Source organism: Pinus tabuliformis, chromosome 8 (genome assembly GCF_031772625.1).
Source record: "Pinus tabuliformis cultivar Carrire ecotype Pingquan chromosome 8, CPIR1, whole genome shotgun sequence".
Lineage (NCBI taxonomy): Eukaryota > Viridiplantae > Streptophyta > Pinopsida > Pinales > Pinaceae > Pinus > Pinus tabuliformis.
Genome location: NC_142294.1, coordinates 1,782,998,781 through 1,783,017,932, shown reverse-complemented (window position 1 = coordinate 1,783,017,932; position 19,152 = coordinate 1,782,998,781). Strand labels below are relative to the sequence as shown.

Below are 19,152 nucleotides of genomic sequence, written 5' to 3'. Positions count from 1 at the left end.
AAGTGTGGTGAAGAAAAGAGCGGAAACCATAAGATTTCAGAGTGGATACTAGTAAGATTTCAGAGTAGATACGAGTGCTAGCGATGACCATATCACACAAATTTGACAGAAATTTATTTAAAGTTATAATGTCTATTTTCTATATTTTTCATGTTTAATATTGGAAGTAATGCTTCCATAACTTCCAAACCATCATGAATTGTAATTATGTGAGTTTCTAAATTATTAATTTTGCATCTAAATTCACTATTCTCAAATCTAAAAGTGTAATATATTCCTATATATTTTATCTTTATAAAATCAATAAAATGAAATGTAATATATATGCGCTCTCTATCTCAATTTCTATCTACCATACATGTAAGTGTTAATATAAAATACATGTACCGTTTCATAGATAGTCATTTACAATATTCCAAGAAAACGATTAACATATTCAATACGTTACATGTAAGTGTTAATATAAAATACATGTACCGTTTCATAGATAGTCATTTACAATATTCCAAGAAAAAGATTAACATATTCAATACGTTGAGTGCATAGGAACTAAATTCTTTGTGCCTATTAAGAGTTGGTTAAGAGTGGTTTATATGATGAATGTGTAGAAAATAATAGTCACCAATTCATCCGCTTGTCAATATTTGTGGTCTAAGACCTTAGCCACCTCCATCCATAATGAACAAACCCTTATAAGAGGATCAACTTACGGAATGTATTGACAAACTTTACCATCACAATCAATTAAAAATATCTTTAACTAAAAGGGAACTGATGGCACTCAAGTCCAATTCTACTAATATTGGATACACTAACAATAGGAGATCTTAGTACCTCCTTTAATCTAGGATTAATATATTTCTATTTATAGAAAAATTTATATTTCTATTTATAGAAAAATTAAAATATGTCAAGTATTAATATACCAACTTGTAATAAATATTTTTGTATTTATTCATAATAAGAACATGATCTTATCAATTATATCAATTAATATAGTAATCAAATGCATCACCACTAAGTTTAGAATTCATGTATAAACACGATAAAAAGATGACCATCAACTTAAAAATTAAATACTAATATGTAAGTGATATGAGCCTAATGGGTATATGGAGTTAAATAGAGAGAATTTTTCTGTCACCTCTACGTTAAAAAAATTGTAACTTTAATATCTTTTCTTCACTTCTATATGATGGATCTAGATATAGATCACTTGTAATCCTAACACTTCTATATTTATATTTGCTTCTATTGACTAGTTAATGAATTTGTAATTATTACAAATTCATCGTATAAAAAACTTTTGGTATGCACAAAGAGTTTAGGTCCTATCCATCTTATCTCATCAAATGTATTGAATATGTTAATCTTTTCTTGAAATATTGTCGAATAACTATCCATGAAAAGGTTCATGTATTTTATAGGTATATTAAGACTTGCATGTATAGTAGTTGAATGTATGTTAAGTGCTCTAATGTAAGTAGGGCTAGTAGTTTGGTCTATGCATAAAAGGTACTTGGAAATATTTAGTGGTTTTCTATGGTTTTTATGAGGTAGGATTTACTTTTTCTGTTGTGTTATAGATCATCATATTAAATGATTATTTTGTTTGATATGATTGTGAATGTTTTAGCATTATGTTAAATTTTGTTGGTGGGTGGTGAGATAATATACTTTTAGCTAAAGACTTTTTGTGATTTTCTTTTTTTTCCATTTATTTGATTTAAGTTAATGAATTGTGATCTAGTAGTCAATGTAGCCTCTACTTCAGTATAACACCATGCATGTATTTCTTTAAACTCATGAATTCCAAGCATTATGAATTCATTAGAATAGATATTTCCTAGGAGAAGACATGTTAATGATGCATGGCATTCATTCATCTGCAGGATGGGATGTGTGTTCATTTTGTTATCTTTATACTTATCTATTGATTAGGGGTGGATGTAGGAATGCCATCAACATGGCATTCACAATAGTTATCTATGCAATGATAATTCCTAACAACAAATTCTTTTGAAACATTTATCTTTACTGTGAAGGAATAAAAGGGTTTTGTTAGATGGAATTTCCTTCTATGGCTATTGTTTTTAACTCTACAGATATATATATTGAGATAAGATAGATCTAAATATAGATCACTTGCAATCCTAAGAGTTAGATCTATTCCATAATTCCCTTACATGAATGAAATGGAAGATAAGAGGTAAAAATCCATACCTCTTGTAGTGAAGATTGTGATGATCCTATTTGATGATGGATTATGGAGATCATATTTCTTCCTTTAAAGTCCTTGCTCCTCACTCCTACACCTACAACTTGCACACAAACAACAACACGAAGTTATCTTCTAAGAATACAAGGTTACATAAATAAATTATAATCTAAATCTTCCAATCCATTCTATATCCAACACAAACCAACAATAGTATGTGGGGAAGGAATCATATAATTTATAAATTAATCAAAACTGCAACATAAAAGACTTATACATTAGGATGCATGCACCCCCTTCCAATTCCTTGGCCCCAAATCAATCTTGGATATTAAGAAGGCTTTATAAACTATAAAAAGAGTCTCCTTTAATTTCAAAAACATTCATTGAGCTCTTGCTCTCACTATCCCTCCGGTTTGACATCTTCTTAGAGGAATTATAAGAGCATATAAATAGGCTTGATGGCATGTGAATTAGGTGGATACAATTCATGGATAAACTTGATGGCATGTGACCCAAGAAAATACAAGTCATTCACAAGTTTCATGCTCAATTATGAGATTCTGCCAACTCATTATGAGCATTCTTGTTAATTATGTGTTTTCCTCAATTATGAAATAATTCTTATTTCATAATTACTTCATTGTGACATAATCATAAAAAATTTCTCAATTACATAATCTCATCCTTGTATCATCTAATAAATTCCTTGTAAGTCCTATGGTTGTAAAGAAAACTATAACAGGTGCCCCCTAGTGTATGATGCGAGAATAGAAATTGATGGTTTAAATACATTACAATACGATGAATCGTGAGAGGTGGCACAAGGAAGGATCTAAGGACCTATTGATGGTGTTGGACCCACCAACATTCAGGGGATCTCCACAGTATGAAGTCCCAACTAGACCTCACACCATTTGGTGTAGGAGTCCCATCTAGTACGATCGTTTGGTTTCCATTATCTTAGAGATTTGCCTTAGCTCTTATTGTTAAGCACATGAGAGTGTTATGCTTGTAACTTCAAGAAAGTGAGGTGAGTATGCCTGGTGAGTGCGTAATGTAACTTTGTGTCCAAGTTCTCTTACTATAAGGGAAACAGTAAAAGTGAGCCTCTAGATGAGAGGTAGTAGTACCACCCAGGGAGAGACACACGCAAAAACAACAAGGGTCCATCCAACATCTAGCAGAATAGTCCACAACATATGCGACAGTCATTAAAACCAAAGTACAAGGGAAAACACATACACTGTCCAATAGAGTAGTCCACACGGGGGTGACGGTCGTTATAACCAAGAAAACATAAGAATGGTCTATCTAATGTTCAACAGAGTAGTACACAAGGACGAGACAACAATGATAAACAATACAACACATATTCAACAATGTAAGTACTAAAATAATCAAAGTAGTTCAACTATCTTAGTACAGGTTAAGCAAACATGCATTGCAAAAGTTTAAAGAATAGTCTTAGAAACGGATACAAAACATGCATGAAAATGTGTTGGCCTGAGATATGCTTCTGAAATAAGAAAAAGTTCTAAGACACATCTATACGCCATACATCACTAGCCCCAATAGTGGGACATTAGAGACACTCCTCGCTCCTCAAAGAACATGCTACATACTCTCAAGGCTATGAGGGAGGAGGCAAGGTGAAAATTTCTTTCCTCATACAACGAGGGGGTATATATAGCCAAGGGGGATCACTGACCCTTATGAATCTTTGTCTTCCCTCATGACTGTTTGACTTGCTATGAATTTTCAAGTGACATGACTCTTCAACTTCATATGTGTGTCTGTTGGACTTTCACATTACATTACATTTGAATACAACAAGTATGACCCACAATAGTGATGTGGAGGAGACAACTGATGGTTAACTATGGTGTCCGTGTCAAGTTTTTATGCTACTAAGTGATGAGTGTGCTCTTGGTGTATCATGTCTTCACCTTCGCATCGAAAAGTGCGCAAGGTCTTCGATGGTCTTAGTCTTTACTTGATGGTTCAGAAACATGTATCCCTTTCACTTGCTGCTCCATGTGCTTGGTACCTTCGTTCAACTGCAAGCAAGTCTTATAACATGCGCTCCTTCTTCATCCCATTCACTGTGGCGCCATGTCTCATCATTGTACTTCTTCCCGCAATCACTCATGATGAGACGACATCAAATCCAGAAATATCATAATCTAGCATGATGCATTTTTTTCTGTTTTGGGTGTAGGTGACTAGGAGAGAGGAAAAGGCATTGGAATTTCACAGAGCATAGCTCAGGCTGGGATGAGAGCTCCGAAGCACTGCCAGTAAAAACAACGCAGATGTCACTGGGAGGCAGATTTGCACAATTTGGGACAACATTGACAACTATAAGGTAGAACCCAACTAGGCGGAATTGTGCAGTTCTTGGGAGGAAGACAAGGAACCGTGTCTCGAGGAACTGCTGGGAAATTCTACGCAATTTTCAAGATGAGGACTCAGCGGATTAACTGTGGCTCTAGCTAGGAATCTGCGTAGTTTCTCCACGGAAGATAGAGCAGGGAACATGAGGCACTGACAGACATTTCTGCGTAGTTTTCCAGGGCAAGGCTGGATCAGGATGCAGGGAGCTACTGGCCATAACTACACATTTCTGAGAGACAGTGTTGGATATGCAGTTTTTGCATAGTTTTCTGGATGAGTGCGAAGTGGGGCAGTAGGGAGAGTGCCTGTCAAAACTACGCAATTTTCAGAGGGAGAGCAGGGCAAGCCAGTAGGGGGGCTTTCTAGTCAGATCTGCATAATTCCTTGGAACAATGAAGTGACAAGCAACAAAGGTCTAAATCACATGATTGTGCACTTTCTGTAGAAAGTGGAGGGTAGGCAGGTGGGCAACTTCTGTGCAGTTTTTGGGAGCAGTGAAGCCCCGGTTCATAGTGAAATTCAAGTTTTCCGGTAGACCAGAGTGAGGCTTGATGAGTGATCTTGTGGGAAGCATAGATTGGGTCGGACTTGGGGACAAGTTCGACGCAGTTCTGGGAGATAGTCGGTTTGCTCACTTCCAGAATTGCGGAGTGCGGGTGTTACATGTCAATTTGTCGCCATGACACTTGAACTGTTTACGGGTATTTTTACCATGCATGAACATTTTTTATTGAACTTTCTTAGAAGTCACAAAATGAAAAATGTCTTGAAGAAGATGAGAAATTTGGGAATAATAGCTATCATACCTTGTTAAGTTTCACCTATTGATTTTCCTAGCTTTTCCCACACATTCGTTGGAATTAACTCTGAGAACAACGTAGAGCTATGCTCTGTCTACCACTATAAACCTGCACAAGTGAATTCAAGAAAGTAAAAATAAAAAGTACATTCTAGAAACATAGTTGGTTGAATATTTCCCAACTAAAAGCTTCCAGGTGATGACTATTCAAACTATAACCCTCAGATGATGCATCTTAATCCCTTTCCTCATGGAAACCTAATCCCTCAATTAAGGGATATCACACTCCTCCTTTGGATCTGAAACTTCTTCCTCTTGGCCTATAAAATGACTAGAGGGTAGAGGGTTAGAGGAGGTAAGAACTCCAAGAAAATAAACTTATGCTGCTAGTTTGATATTGGAGAGCTTGTCATCTAAGGATGGTATTGAAGGAATTTGGGAGGAACCTCACAACATCAAGGTGGAGGTTGTAGGGCTCCTCTTTTGATCTAGGTTTATTCATCTTCCAAAATTAACCAAGACCTTTTACTTCGATGATGTTGTTAGAATTCAATTTTAAAGAGCATGAAATAACATATGTGCATGCTTAAACAAGAGGAAACATGATAACGATCAAAAAGTCAAAACACAAGACATTTGATAACTGAGTTCGTCCAGTGTGGACTACGTCTCTAGGCCCGGTGTTACGATGGTGTTGGCAACTTCCTATAATGCTGGAAAAAGATGATGATGTACAAAAAATATATTTTCCATCATACATGGACATATGATCTCAACATGAGTGGCTAGTCTCTCTATGAGACGTTATGATATAGGACCGCTCACTCACAATAGGCCTCCTATCAGCATGACAAATTAACATGATCTCACACAATGTGGTAATGAGTATCCCTTCAACATAGTTACACAGGAATCTCAACACCAATACATAGCATGAAAAGATAAATACATATCACACAATGTGGAAAAATAGATATCACAACATAACATCAAACAGGGATCTCAAAACATAATACATCATCTCAGCAATTATGAAGGAAAACATGACATGACTGATTCATGTACCTTCACCTCTGAAGTTGGCCGAAAAATGGAAGGCTCAACTGCAAAAACTAACTGCACCACTGAATTTCTGTTGGTGAGAGGTGTAAAATCAACTATCCATTTGTCGAATTCTAACACCATCAAAATCTGGGCCTGTAGGAATCTTTTAGATTCCCCGTGATTCTCCAAAGATTTTGTTCTTTGGGCTGACTGGAGATCTGCAACTCAGATCAAAAATCTGATCTCACCATCATGATCCTTGCGAGATTCTGAGACTTTTGAGTATAAATTTGGTTGCATTATGACTCTGGTGAATTTCAACCTCCAAGGAATCTGGAAGATTCCCTCAAGATTCTTCAAAGATTCTTCTCTGCTAGGAATCTACAAATCTGCTGCTCAGATGGTGATTCTGATTTCACCATTGGGTTCTGCGAAATTCTGGCTAAAATGACTATAAACTTCATATCATTTTAACAAAATGAAAATTTACCTCCCCGAAGAATCTTCAGGCATCAAGGAATATTCTCTAAGAATATATCTCGAAATGCATGCCAAGAAAGGTTCCACCTCGGTCATTGCATCAAGGTTTTTCTTTCGTCACATTTCTGGCCTCCATGCTTTGTCAACAACTCTCCATTGGTCCGTCGGTTCCTCTCAAAAACACCCGTCGGTTCTCAAATTCGCTCGACCTCCCATCGCACTCCGGAAAGACGGTTTAAGTATATAATGGTGGGTGGAGTTGTCAAAGTTCCACCCTATGGTGTATTGGTTCTATTGGTGGATGGTGTGGAGGCGGGTTGGGTTCAAACCTTGCCCGCTCCAAAATAGATCATATAGCATATATTTTTTAACGGTCAGGATATGGTCTAAGTCATTGGTGACTTTAGTGGGAGTGGTTCCATTTGTTGTTTGATATTTTTTGGATGTGAGGTTATCGTATTGCCGCATGGGGCTACCTGGTGGGGGCCGATACATGTGGGTTGGGCAGGTTCAATCCCCGCCGACTCCACTACATTAGTGCGATATGTGGCATGGCCTTTGTGCTTTGGAGTTTCAACAGGGCTGGGCCGGGTCTGCTGGGGGTGGCCCACTCACCCTAATAAATACATTTCTTTTATGTCATATATATATGACCATTGGAACAGGTCTACAGGGGTGGTGGGGCTAGCAACCTGTCACCCCTATTAATATTGTTTTGTTTTGATATTAACTATATATATCTATATATATATATATATATATATATATATATATATATATATATATATATATATATATATATATATATTTTTTTTTTTTTTGATGTTTGTCAAATTTAAGGGTCATTGGACAAACTAACCAACCCACAAATTCACCCACTCTCAGGAGCTAGGTTCCATGTCCCGGATTAAGTTAATTTGTAGGATCGTTAAACCTGGCACACATGGCAACTTTGACCAAAACGTTGACTAGATCTATCTCCCTCATACAATCTTGGATTTGAGTGTCGTTTTCACCTTTGGAATCAGGGCGACGAGCACTTCGATCTGGTGCTAGTTCGAGAGAAATTTGACCACTTTTAATTTTGATGATTTCGAAGCCCTCTTGGACGTTTGCATGTGTTTGGAGCCACTTGGATTAATCCTTCCCACTGAGGAGTTTTTTGGTCATCCAAAAGCATTGAAATAATCTGCAACTTCGTACATCGTCTGCACCCCAAGTGTCCTGGTAGGTCACCCTTCCTTATCCCTCACCTTTGTTCTTCGGAGCTATAAGTGATGAGCCGATACCTGCATCCTCTGCAAACCCATAGTACAATTCTGAAAATTACATGCTTAATTTACATGACCAACTAATGGCCCAAGCATCCCATATTTTCCACGAGTTTATAACACATACTCCATGGTCAAGTTTACATCAAAATGGAAATAATACCCCAGCTATGAAAATAAGGCCAAAATATCATTGTTGCTTCAAAAAGTGATGGAAAACACATCATCACTACAACACATTCTTTACAAAAATAAGGCTAAACACTATTGTTGCTTTAACAAGTGATGGAAACACATCATCACTTTCATAGTTTAAAATGAAACACAAAATAATGCCGGACATTATTGTTGCTGCAACAAGTGATGGAAAACACATAATCACTTTTATAGTTTAAAATGAAACAAATGATGGGCAAGAATAATACCATGACATTCTACCGCACCTAGAAGAACCATTTATCACTTATCAAAGTGAATGGGTCACCTCCTTGTGGCACATTCGCTGGTCGAACAACTGTTTCACCTGGTTCATGCACGAATGCTTTGTCCTTGCAATGCTATTCTGGATGGAGACTCCAACATGTGGCCCTTTGATGACCACCTCTATTGCAATGACTATAATAAGCCTTCTTCCTCCAGATCTGCTTTACCTTATTCTTTGCCTGCTATTGAGAGGGTCTTTCATGCTTCATATTTTTCCACGCTGATATTCTTTTCTAGCACTCAGCAAACATATGGTTATGCAATCCACAAAAATTGCAAGTTCTTTTATGCCATGATTTTCGTTCATTATTAACAATATGGTTGTAATCAAAATGAACATTAGAATACCGAGACTGGTTATACCTTTGTTGTTGGTCTCTGGTATGATCATGGGAACAAGAGATTGCCTCATCTTTTTATCAGGAATGCATACTTCCATGGGTTGTTGGTGATGTATTCCCATAATCCTCTTTCCTCAACTGTTTCAACAATGTCTTGGAAGCATGTAACACCCTTGAGCATTCTCCTTCGGTGTATCCCAAGACTCCAAATCGAGGTATTTGCACGACCTCTAATGGCTGAGTATGCCTTGGCTATTAACACCAAGTCCTTCTTCTTCCTTGTACCTAATCATGGTAAGTAGCATCATGTTTGTCCTTGTAATTGGTATCTCCACATTGCCAACATAAATTATACTATGTGAAGATGAAACTAAAGGGAAATCAACTTCTTTTACCTCCATTGTCAAGTTGGAAATAATTGATGAGGGCTTATCATCATCTATTGTTGGTGGTTTACTAGCTGTCTTGGCGCATTCCCCAACTTCCTTCCTAACATACCCAAGTCCTATTCAACGGGGTATTTCTTATACTTTGATGGGATTGACAATTCCTTGGTCATTCATTCCCAAGACTTTTCCCTAATACCCCATTCTCTTTAACAGTTTGAAGCTGATTCCCGTGGTATGATTTTCAAAAACAAGGAAATCATCATCAGGAAACATATATGAAGTTGGAGAATTACTTTTTAACTTATAGGGGTCATGCTGCAGCTTTTCAAAGGCCTCGTCCTTGGGTTGTAGCTGGCATAGCAGCCTCCATTTCTCCTCTTTCTCTTCCTGTAGAAGCCTCCTTAATTCAACAAGCTCAACTTGAAGACTTCGATCTTTTCACTTCAATTATTCCAAGGTTGCCTCTGCGGCTTGCAACTGAAGCTGTAATCGATGCTTGTCCTCTTTCTCTTCTCGTAGAAGTATCTTTAATTTAGTGTTATCTACTTGAAGACTCTGGTTGATCTTCTCATTCAAATGATGAGAAGATGATGAAGGCAATGAGTGTACACTAGAAGATGTGAATGAAGCATTTATTTCTGCTACTTCTTTCTCCTATCTCTCATAAAGTTCATACATCATGTCCACCATTTTTGACATCCTGAGTAAGGCCTCATACATTTATTTGTCATCTTCCATTGCTACATGTTCAGTTGTTCATGATCACAATTCACATCAGCAAGAAGACCACTCTGATACCAAACTTGATCCAGGTTCCTTCAGCTTGCGAAATTAACCAAGATCTTTTACTTCTGTGATGTTATTACAATTTCATTTTAAAGAGCATAAAAGAACATATGTGCATGCTTAAACAAGAGGAAACATGACAACAATCAGCAAGTCAAAACATGAGACATTTGGTAACGGAGTTCGTCCAGTGTGGACTACGTCTCCTGGCCCAGTGTCAAGATGGTGTTGGACGCTTCCTATAATGCTTGAAAAATATGATGATGTACATGGACTATGTTTTCTGTCATACAAGGACATATTCTCTCAACATGAGTGGCTAGTCTCTCCACGAGACGTTCCTCTACAGGACCTCTCACTCACAATAGGCCTCCTATCAACATGACAACTTAACATGATCTCATACAATGTGGCAATGAGTATCCCTTCAACATAGTTACACAGGGATCTCAACAACAATACATAGCATGAAGAGCTAAATACATCTCACATAATGTGGCAAAAGAGATCGCACAACATAACATCAAACAGGGATCTCAGAACATAATACATCATCTAAAAATTATGAAGGAAAACATGACATGACTGATTCATGTACCTTCACCTTTGAAGTTGGCTGAAAATGGAAAGCTCAGCTACAAAAAATGACTTCCCCACTAAATTTCTGTCTCCGAGAGGTGTAAAATTGACTATTCATTTGTCAAATTTTGACACTGTCAAAATATGGGCCTATAGGAATATTTTAGATTCCCGTGATTCTCCAAAGATTCTGTTCTCTGGGCTAACTGGAGATATTTAACTCAGGTCACAAATATGATCTCACCATCATGATCCTTGCGAGATTCTGAGACTTTTGAGTATAAAGTTGGCTGCATTCTAACTCTGGCAAATTTTAGCCTCCAAGGAATCTGGAAGATTCCCTCAAGATTCTTCAAAGATTTAGCTCTGCTGGAAATCTGAAAATCTTCTGCTCAGATGGTGATTCTTATTTCACCATCACGTTCCCTGTGAAATTCTAGTTAAAATGACTGTAAACTTCATATCATTCTAACAAAATGAAAATTTACCTCTCTGGAGAATCTGTGTCGAAATACATGCCAAGAAAGGTTCCACCTTGGTAACTGCATCAAGATTCTGGTCTAGTCACAGTTACAACCTCCATTCTTCATCCACAGCTCTACATTGTCAATTCCTCTCCAAAACACCTGCCGGTTCTCAAATCCGCTCGACCTCCCATCGCACTGTGGAAAGACGATTTAAGTATATAATGGTGGGCAGAGTTGTCAAAGTTTGGCCCTATGGTTTGTTGGTTCCATTGGCAGATGGCATGGAAGTGGGTCAGGTTCAAACCCCACCCGCTCCAAAATAGAACGCATAACTTATATTTTTTAACGGCTGGGATTTGGTCTAAGCCATTTGCGGCTTCAACGACGACGATTTCGTTAGTTTTTTGATATGGTTTGGATGTGTGGTTGTCATATTGCGACATGGGGCTACCCGGTGGGGGCTGGCCCATGTGGGCCGAGTGGGTTCAATCCCCACTGGCTCCACTACATTATTGTGATATGTGGCATGGCCTTCGGGCTTTGGAGTCCCACCGAGGTTGCGCTGGGTCCATCGAGGGTGGCCCACCCACCCCAATCAATACATTTTGTTTTATGCCATATGTTAGTGTCAGTCAATTTTTGCTTCCACTAGGGATCAAATTTTCTCTTTCATAATGTCCATTAGAGTTTAAGGTCAAGTTTTTGTCATTCCACTAGGTCTTCCATGCAAAAACTTTGGTCACTAGTTAGTGTGTCTAGGATTATTTCCACTCCTTCAAAGATTTCCATGTCCGGTGATTGCCATCACTCATTTGGATCTGCTATCATTGAACATATCATCATCATCACTTCAGTCAGGTCGCCATAGTTTTCAATCCGCTCAGTACCTCCATTAGGTCATTAGGGCTTCACAATCACCAAATTCTCATTCCATGCATAAAAATCGGCAAAGGAGGAGTGGTAATAAGAAAGTTTCTTAGTAACTTTGATATCAAGTGTAGTTTTATGTTTTCATATGTAATAATTACTTTAAGGTTCTAAGTTTAAAGGCTGCAGTTCAATGTATTAAAAGAGGTTCAATGTTTCAAAAAGGCCCAATGTCTCCAAAAGGCCATAAAGTGACCAAGTTTCAAAAAATCAGAGATCATAAAGTATCAAGAGTCCTAATTTGAGTGTTAGGGATAAGAGGAGTTACTCTCTAACTCATTTTCACTTTCAAATGTCCAAGAATATCTCACCTATTATCTTGCAGCAGGAGAACGTGGTTGAAACTAAGGGTTTTTGTTGAATTCCTAGTTAAATGCGACCCTTCTGAGCTTATTGTGACCCTTCTGTGCACAAATACAACCCTTTTGAGCTAAATACAATCCTTATGTGCGCAAACGCGACCCTTGTATTCGCAAATGTGATCCTTCTAAGCAGAAGTGCAACCCATCTGTCTAGACTACCCAGAGGTGTGACCCATCTATCCGGACTATCCAAAAGTGCGACCCATCTGTCAAGAAGTGAGACTCTTTAGCAATTGCAACCTTTCTAAGCCAAATCAACCCATAGGGGTTCTCTTCTTGTTTTTAAGGAGATTTTCTAATTCTTCAGACCTCCAAAGATCATTCAAAGACTCTTAAAGATTCTACAAATAGTAAGTGGGCATCTACACCATCCTTTCAAAAAATTTCTCAATGTTAATTGATTGTTTCTTAGGATTTATCTCCAACAAATTCTTGGTGAATAAACCTAGTTTCTACTGATCACCACTGTCATCTATCACCCATAAAACCCTAAATTTAAAGTCTCCTACCATTCCACCACTCATTTGCCATTGAATTCATCAGACCCTAGCCTCCCATTATATTTCACCTTGAGAAAAACTTCCACTTCAGTTTTACCAACATCATTTGACTAGTGTTTTACCATTCAAAAAATCTAATGGAGGGTGAAAAAGAGAGTGAAATTTATGGCTAAAACACCCAATAATGTTTAGCCTATATTCCATAACAACCAAGGAACAAATTTTGAAAGTTTTGGAGAAATTTGGAATTTTTTGAAGTTTTGTAGGAAAAGACACACAGAAGCGTTGCACTGAAGTGTGACCCTTTTTCCCTAGACATCTAAATGAGGTTTTTTCTACATGGATGGATGCATTATGATGAGAACATGCCAAATATAATCCTATTTTTGCATGCAGGATTCCCATTTTGATCAGAAATTCAAAAAACATCACCTTTTTCACCTCTCTGCCACTAAAAATGGACTCACACGATGCTTCTAAGTCAAGTTGGGAGAATGAGTTTTTCGAGGCCTTCCCATGGGTCATTGTCAAAATTTCAAGATGATATGGAAACTAGACAAAAAAAAATAGTTTACCATTCTTTTCAATTTTCATTTTGACTTGGGGAATATACCTAAAAATGGCTTCAAACAGGTGCAACCCTTCTGCAAATTTCCCTGTTTTGGTGCATGTTGGTGCGACCTTTTTGCTAATTGGCACAACCCATCTGGTTCTGGTGTGACCCATCTAGTCTGATAACCTCTTATGTATTGAATGATGGAAAGTTTGAGATTTTATGATCTATTAATGTTACTTTAAGTTTCTTAGTTGGTTTTTGCCTCACTTTATGAGGAAAATTGTAATTAATGAGGAGATATGTTCTCCTAAACTTTAGCCTAAATTGTGGAAAGTGTCTCAAATATCCTAGTTTTTAGTGAGGACTCATCAAAGCCAGTTATGATGAGCCTTGAATATAATTTTCGACCTAATGAGACGTCATATGTTGTATTTTCCTATATAAGATGGAAGGGAATCATTTTCGAGGGGTTGGACATTTGAGGAGAAAACCATTGTAGACTGTATTTGACATTTTTGGAAATCAAAAGACAAAGTTTGCAGCTACTATAGTGGGATTCCTATGGTATGTGTTTTATCCATGTTTTTCCTTCTGTGATCACAATTTGAATGTATTGTATCTTTCATTTCATTTCCATATTTCATGTGCTTGTTTCCTAAGATAATAAACATAATTCATTCATGTAATGCTCTGTTTTGGAGAAGCTTTCACATTATTGTTCATTCATGAGACCCATGCTCATTTAGAAACCCTACCTATCTCTGTTATCGGGAAATCTAGTGTCTCTTCAGAGCTGCTAGTCCACTAAGACGAGTAGCTATCTTAGAAACAAACAGATTAAAGTCACTTGTTTTTCCTTTACGAGAAAGAGATGAGAAAGAAGCAGAGAGTACCAACCTCAGTATTCTGCTTGGCTCCTTGCTTGTTTCCTTTCCCCTTTGACAGAATCTTGCCACTGCTTCTTTACTTGTCCCGCTTCAAAGAACACCTGTAGATTCACAGCAACATAATACCATCAAAGCATAGACATCTTTCACTGTAAACAATATAGGATCAGATATATATTAAGCATACAAATGCATATATCAACACAAGATTTAGAGATACACAAGAATATGGAGGAAATATCAAATAGCTTTATTAGTAAAAGCAATAGAAGAGAGGATTACAACCACTTGGTCTGACCCAGCGCCATCCTCCCAGCTTGAAATCCCTCTTCACCTCACACAAAGCAAGATCACACAACAATGTCTTCAAAGAGAAACCAACAACACTTCTTTGCAAATTACCAAATTCCAACCTCTGGATCTCTTGGATGAGGGATCCATATATAGATGTTTACAAGAGAGTGAGTCAGCTTCTGGGATTTTGATTAGTGTGATTTCACTGATAGTTCTTGGTTCCACATGGAGATTTTAGATCTCTTACTCATCCATGGGCGAACTCAGAGGGGCAAGTGTCAAATGAGCAGTTTCGAGAAGATTCTCTAGGTTTCCACCTAGCAAACTGCTTGTGCCATTGGTCTGCTCTCGCTCATCACACCCTATAGAAGGGATTTCTAGTATGCATCGCACTTTTTGCATGTGGCAGGTGAGATGCATCGCACCTTTAGCACTGGGCAGTCTGTATGGTCCTGTTTTGACCAGTTCTGAGTAGTTTTTCATGGAGAACTTCTGGGAGATGATGTAATCAGCTGACCTTGCTCCTTTAGGGTATGAAACAACACTTTTAGGGACTTAGGAGCCCTTGGTTTATGGACATGTATGATTGGGGTTTCAACACCCAAATATGTCTATAACAGTTGCCCCCTAAAGCGTGAGGTCGTAAATCCTTTTGATGTCGGGTGAAATGCTTTATAACGAGGATCCGAGCTTTTTCGAACTAGAAGGTGACCTGTAATAAGATACAATACAATACATTATCTTCATAATATTTTTCATGTTCTAGCTGAGGCAGGCATTCCCATGCTCAGCTTTGATGGATTCATTTTCATGTACATAGGACAGACAACCGTCTATGTGTAGACTGATGATTCTGGTAGAGCCATCATCCCTTAGTTTGGATGATTATCTGTGCAGCAATGATGTACATTTGATGTCTTTATTCTCCTGAATATATCGTTCGATCTCTGCCCGAAGGTACAAGTCGATCCATGTGAAAAATATGTTCTGATGTCGAACATGGAAGGACATCACCTGATTACCAGCCAATGATGTAAGCTGTTAACAGGCGCGAGAGGAATCACCGATAATGATGATGACCCTCAAGGTACCGCAGTACAATTCACGTGGTGTGAATACATGAGTTGATGTCGAACACCACGTGAAATCTCTCAGTTGAAGGCCATTAATGTAAACCTGTCGCCGGAAGTGAGAAACTTGCCATTGAGGCATGCAAGCTTCAAAGTACTGGAAGGGTTGTCCCTAGGTCAGCTTCTTGGATAATGAGATGATGTCGGCAAGAAGTGACTCGTCGTAGGAGGGCATTAATGGATCCCACATCTATGACATGGAACGGAGCAAATGATTTTGTAGAGGTGAAAACGATATGATGATACAAGTTTCACGGTGGCGGTCACAAAAGAATGAAGCGTGAAGGTATTGCAGTGGATGAGACACAAGCTGGGTAGGTGAATTCTCTGAGTGATTTCTCTTGAACATATCGGCGACACTGAAATGGATTGGTAGCGTTAACCCCAAAAGTGGATGGTATGATGGACCAATGGTAATATGACTGGTGAACAGAATAACCCAACCCAACTCAATCATGGTGATGGAGTGAAAGTGTCATGTTCAAGAGCGATCTGCTACTAATAAAGTTTCTTCAAGAAAACCCGTCGCTATGTTTTAACGAGCCTAGCAATAGTGAAACTTGCTCTTGTTTGAATGGACAAGTTTGTCACTACTGTTTTAATGAGTTTAACGACAAGGATAACTCGGTCCTTTTCAATTTTAGAGAGTCTGAAAAGAGACAGAAAGAAAACTCCAATATTCCTTTTTCGTAATATAATCCCTTAAGTCCGAAAAAGTATAAAACAATGTGAAAGGGATGACTTTTCAATAGTTTTAACAAGATGAACAAGACAAACGCTCGATCTTTTTGTGTAATAATCCCTCAGGTCCAAAAAGATTAAAATCTAGAGGATGGCTAGCACTTCCAATCACTTTAATGAGTTGGAAAGGCCAATTGCTCGACAATCTTTTCATATTTTATGAGTCAGATGAAAAGAGATTAAAGGAGACTCGTTTTTTGAGGAACGAGTGATGTTTTCAGATAGCAGCTGGTTCCAGGTAATGTTTGGAACTTTTCGATCATGGCAATGTAAAGAAGGTGGCTAATAGGATCACTCATCGCAGTTGTTCCTCAAAAGGGGTAAACAATCAAATGGAGGCATATGATCGGCTAAAAAAGAGTGGAGGTGATAGTAAAAATACGACCAAGGCTCAAAAGCTGATAATAATTCGATCTCAATGGTTGTTTACCAGTGGTGGCTTCATTTTTTAATGAGCTTAAACTCTGGTGGAACATATGCTCATTGCTAGGTTTATTTTTTAACGAGCTTGAACTTCGCGTAAAACTGCTCGTGATAATGGTCATCAATATTTGATTCACCGTTGACACTAGTTTCTTTTGATGGTCATACTACCTGTTCAATTGCTCCATCAAACTAATTAGAAATGAGGACATATTCTTGAAAAATGAGTTAAAAAACCAATTCCCTACTTAAATTACGTGAAAGGTAACTTAAAAATAGTTTTTTACCCTTCATTTTACCATTTCATTTGGAGTTGTGACTGTTGGAGCTCTGGAGGTGTTTTCCCCTTTGATTTTCACCAGCTGATTCTGAGAGATTCTGTGGACGATTTTCAGCGCTGTCTGGACCACGTTGGAGCTAAACCTAAGCTCTTCAATTGCATTCTTTCCTTTTTGAATTCTAAGCATGTTTTCCTGCTTTTCTTGGCCCCTGGGGTTTGAACATTTCGTTCTTCCCCCATCGCACTTAGTGTATATCGAAAGGTGCGATGCATCTTAAGCTAGCCATTGGCCAGAATGTATGCATCGCACTCAGTACACAGCTAGGGTGTGATGGGCGCAAGGAGGAAAACTTTTGCACTAATTTTTCATGGAAATTTTGCCTATTTTTTGCCAAATCAGGACCCTGATTCTTCTCTTGTTTGTTTTTCAGAGATTCATCGGAGCAAAATGGTCATTACATGGCATGAACGCAAGCATGAAGAAGAGGACATGGTTGCCCTACATGATCCGGGTACGGTAACTGCATTGTGGAACTGTGGCTTGCTCAAGTTCTTCCACATTTCTAGAATGAGGCAACAAATCAACTTGTTGCAATATTTCCTCAATGCCTAGGATCCTACCAACCAAGTGTTCCAAATAAGAGGCAAATCCATCCCCATGACTATTGAGGACATCTACTTTTTGACCGATTTATCGAGGCATGGTGCCCCTCTCTCACTGTTAGGTTCTGCCCGTGGGGGTGAATCCATGAGGGATTATATTCACCAATACTTTAGGGAAGGATCTTAGCCGAGCAAGGACGGCAAGATCAACATCTGAGATGTCACCGACTGGTCTTTGAGGACTATTTTATTCACCTTTGCTAGATTGGCTGGCAACGCGGCCCTTCACCTGGCCAACAAGTCCTATATGTAGTATGCCTTGGAATGCCTCGAACCCAAGGTATTCAATTGGTGTGATGCAGTACTTCCAGTGATCAAAGAACAACTTACCAAGGTGAAAAACGGAAGATCCAAGAACTTTGGCTATGGTTCTATTCTGATTGCTTTCGCCTTGGAGAAGATCCCACTGATGCAACCACAGTACATTTCACTTGGCCTACCACCACCAACTGAGCCACGGATGAAGAGATGGGTTGATCTTATGGCCAGACATGTTGGTAAACCGCAGGTTTCATTCTCTGATGCTTTCTTTGAGTGGTTCAACCGTCAGCAGATGGTTTATGCCGAGTATCCATATGCTGGGATGGATTTTCGGGGTGACCCAGATTTGGTGCTGCCGGCTGGCAAGCAGTGGGGTGTCATAGGTAAAAATCTCTGACCATATCTATGTTTATTGTTTTTACAATGTTCTTGTGTTTATCAAATGTTTATCAAGACTAATCAAAACTTATGTGCTTATGCAGATATTGGGCCAGTGCGACCAACAACGCGCCCGAGAGGAGCAGCTGCCGTTCCAGTAGGAGAGGTTGTAGGGAGGGCCATTCTTCGTGACCTGGATGTATCCAAGACCCTTGCAGTGTTGCAGGATCAGATCGAGGTCTCACTCTTGGAATTCCGGATGTGAGGACCGATGATCTGCCTCTGAGATTACAGCGCCATACCACTGGTGTGCCGAGCTGATGGACCAGGCTCTTACACATGATTGCATAAGCAGTGACTAGTTATCATGAGCACCATTAGATTAGGGTGCCCCCTTGAATTTTGAGTTTTTGGGTCATATGACCGATTTTGTCTTGGACACAGAACACTATGTACAAACTATAAACAACCATATATATATTTTTGATTTTCGGAG

At 38.5% G+C, this 19,152-nt stretch overlaps 1 pseudogene; it reads left to right on the top strand.

Moving 5' to 3' along the window:
* LOC149243338 (uncharacterized) overlaps nucleotides 1-18,921 on the top strand; it is a 28,021-nt pseudogene extending 9,100 nt beyond the window's left edge.
* The last annotated feature ends 231 nt before the right edge of the window (nucleotides 18,922-19,152 follow it).